At 38.1% G+C, this 4,064-nt stretch overlaps 1 protein-coding gene across 1 annotated transcript in view; it reads left to right on the top strand.

The window, feature by feature from the left end:
• The window catches only part of LOC106086208 (aspartate--tRNA ligase, mitochondrial), a 340,688-nt gene that overhangs the window by 87,191 nt on the left and 249,433 nt on the right, over positions 1–4,064 (top strand). The window lies entirely within an intron of this gene.

The following is a 4,064-nucleotide window of genomic DNA, read 5'->3' as shown; positions in this document are numbered from 1 at the left end:
TGCAACATGGTGTTTTTTAATGCAAATGGTTGTAGCCACTCGAAGGAGTCCTCCCAATATTTGTAAATAATGTTTAATAATTGGCTGATGGCTTAGATGAACACCAAAGCATTGAAAGATTGATTATGAATTTTAGCCACACCCATTTTCTTCATGGAAATAACATTGAATTTAAAACTGAGATTAACGACTTTGTACAAAAGTTAGAAAGAGCAATGAAAATAGGGCAATCAACTACTTTCTGAAGTGAGAGATAAAATGAGTAGTGGAGCTACAGAGATAGATGTTGGGTTAAAAATTCTAGATTGAGGCAACATTTCCTTTAATTTTTTTTTTCTTCATTTCATATTTTTAAAGAATTCGTAATGACTGTTGTTGAAGTCAATTTAAGATCATCAAGCAATTTGTGACAATGTTTTAAGAAATTTTTAAAGCCAGTTATAGTATACTTGTAAAACAAATAATTACATGCGCTGGGATTGAACGATTAATAAAATCGGAAGAGTATGCGGTCGGCAAAGTCTTTCAGTGCCCCACTTGCTAAACTTCGGCCTTAAAGTATAGATGTCTGATTAATGGATACATAAGACTATGTGAAGACGATGAATGCTTATCAATCCCATGGCAGCCGGTTGTAGGTACCGGATTGACGCAATGAAGTCCTTCATCGGCAAGGGCTGCCACCTCAGTGTACAGCACACTGCTACAACAACAACAACAACAAAAGTTGAAACGATTGAACACAAACTGTGTCAATGGGGAAGTAAAAGCGTATTACCAATCCCGTGGCAGCCGGCTGTACGTACCAGATTAACCCGATGGAGTTTTTCATTGGCAAGAGCTGCCGCCTCAGTGTATAACACACTGCTACAACAACAACGATTGTTAAACTCGGTATGTATGAGAGGTCTGCAAGGTCTTTGGGGCCCTCTGGCCGACAAAACCACACACATAAGAACAAAGATACTCCAAAGAGACTGGCAAATTTAAGGAGGAATTCGGCCAAGAAAATGCGGCATCAGATCGAAGAAATCCATGTGGCGGATACATTAAACTCAATGAAACTTCTGCGTCGCTGCCTCAGTCCAAATTCGACCCTTCGCAATATAGAGAACACATTGACCGATCAGTGTCTCCATGTAGGAGCATAAATGGTTTAAGGGTTTTTAAGATCGTCTAGACTCCGCCTGAAAGACGGTACACCCTCCAGAAACGCATATGGCTTCCAAACTCAATGAAAATTCTGTCTCGCTGCTTCCGTCCAAATTCGGAGCTTCGTAATATAGAAAAGACATGGACTGATTAGCGTCTTCATGCAGGAGCATTAATTATTAAAGAGTTATCAAGATCGCCTAGACTCCGCCTGAAAGAAGAAACTCATATGGTTTCCAAACTCAATGAAACTTCTGTCTTGCTGCTTCCGTCCAAATTCGGCGCTTCGTAGTATAGAGAAGACATGGTCCGATCAGCGTCTCCATGCAGGAGCATAAATTGTTCAAGAGTTTTCAAGATAGCCTAGACTTCACCTGAATGACGGCATACCCTCCAGAAACGCATATGACTTCCAAATTCAATGAAACTTTTGCTTCGCTACCTCCGCCCAAATAGAGAAGATTCAGGGAAAGCCGAGATTTATCCATCCCAGTATTTCCTCTCCGGAAACTCGAGGTATAACCCATTAACGTGTCTTTAGAGAAATAATGAAAATTTTGGCTTTAAATTTTATTGAAATTTTGTCTTTGGTAAGACTTTAATGGAAATGTCTTAACATCGTCAATAACATCTTTGTGCAGTTAGCGCTCGAAATATTCGACTCATCAGTCCGACGTTTTGTTTTCCCTTTGGTTTGGTTTTTTTCATCATTGTAGTAAAAGTTGTTTTGGATAAAAAATGCCACTAAATACCCTTATTCCGATAGGCAATGGCGTGGTCGAATGTCGAAATTTTTACAAAATGGTATTATAGTTGTCGAAGGCGAAAATTCGTTTACATTTTTGGTATCACATAAGTGGAATTCGACTGTCAAATTTGATGAAAACGATCTAAACTACAGCGCGCCTGTTTGTCGAAAGAGTATGGAACCTACTTTTATATTATTTTTTATTTTTCACAATATGTTTCTATATCATCAAACTGTCGAAGCCGAATAATTTGCAGAATACCACGAAATGGTAAAATCACTTCGACTAGGATTGCTGTCGATTTTCGCCTTCGACAACGGGAATAAGGGTGAATATTTTATGTGGTTCCATATCTTGACTCCGAATTTTTATCGGAGAGTGTTTCTATTGAAACTACCTATTACTAGAGATGGACGATGGGTAAATACCCAAAAGGTATTTACCCGGTAAATTGGGTAATTACCCGGGTATTTACCCATTTATACCCAAGGTTAGGTTAGGTAAGCAGTGGCAGTCCTTAACAGACGTGGCAGTCCTTAACAGACTCACTTAGACAATTTTTAGTCCATTGTGATACCACAGTAGCGACAGACCAAGGCTTCTGGCGGTAATCGAACCCACGACCCCTGCACTGGTAATCCAAGCACGCTACCAACTCGGCTACCCCAAAAGGTGGGTATTTATATTTTTGCAGATATCTTGGGTATAAAAACATTTTTCAAAAAAATTTTGATGATTTCGTATTCTTTGTATGTAAACCTAACCTTCTGTTCTCATAAAATCGGATCGGATCGGATCGGATATATGTAGTTGCTATATAGATCGATCTCCAGTCTGGAGGCAACAAATTGGTAATTTTTCATCCGATTTCGATGAAATTTGGCACAGTTTGTTCTAATTGACCACTTCATTCATTTCAGTGAAGTGTGATTCAGATCGGACTACATTTGGATATAGCTGTCCCATAAATCGACCACCCGATCTCCCGATATAGGGCATTGAGGCCATAAAAGATCCATTTATTACCGGAATTCGTTGAAATTTGTTCTGGTAGATACCTACCCATTCCTGTCAAATGTGGTACAAATCGGACCATATTTGAATATAGCTGCCATATATACCGATCTCCCGATATTGTGGAATGAACCTATAAAAGGAGCATTTTTTTCATCCTATTTCGATGTAATTTGGCACAGCGGGTTCTGGTACCCCTCTAAACCTTTTTGTTGAATATCGTTCAGATCGGACCATATTTGGATGTAGCTGCAATATAGACCGATCTCCCGAAATAGAGTATTGAGCCCATAAAACGAGCATTTTTTTGATCCGATTTTGATAATGTCCATATCGGACTATAGGCTCATTACACAAAATCGGGAGATCGTATATATGGCCGACAGGAATAGGTAGGGGTCTACCAGAACACACTGTGCCAAATTTCATCGAATTCGGGTAATAAATGGATCTTTTATAGACTAGACTATAGAATACCCTATATCGGCAAATCGAGTGGTTGGTCTAAGGGCAGCTATATCCAAATATAATCCAATCTGAACCGCACTTCACAGAAATGAATAGGGGTCTACCAGAACTCACTGTGCCAAATTTCATCAAAATCGGATGAAAAATTGCCAATTCATTGCCGCAAGACTTTAAGTCTGGAGATCGGTCTATATAACGGCAATATATGACTTAAGTTCGACTTTATGAGATCAGAAGGTCAGGTTAATATATATAGAGAATACGAAATCATCAAATATTGTTTGGAAAATTTTTTTATATTTAAGTTATGTGCAAAATTATAAATACCCAAAACAGGTATTTATTGGGTACTTACCGAAATAAATACCCAAGCGTTGGGTATTTACCCGGTAGTATCCCATCTCTGCCTATTACCTAACTCTTTTTCCAATCAAAAGATGGTCTCTGTTATAAATCCCCAGCTATGTTTTAGATTTAAGATTTTTTGAAAAGACATCAAATGACATAGTTTTTCAAATTTTGTTTTTAAAAGGCATTAAAAACTTACCGTTTCAATGGCAATTGAAATTGTGGAGAAATTCTCTTCATTTCGCATGTTATGTTCAAGTTCTTCTGAAAAGGAGAAAAGTAGCTCAAATTAGATTATGTCTAAACATTTTTTACACTATCAATGTATATGCA

Source organism: Stomoxys calcitrans, chromosome 3 (assembly GCF_963082655.1).
Source record: "Stomoxys calcitrans chromosome 3, idStoCalc2.1, whole genome shotgun sequence".
NCBI classification, from domain to species: Eukaryota; Metazoa; Arthropoda; class Insecta; order Diptera; family Muscidae; genus Stomoxys; species Stomoxys calcitrans.
Note: the sequence above shows the minus strand (reverse complement) of the source record. Positions and strands in the feature narration are given on the sequence as shown.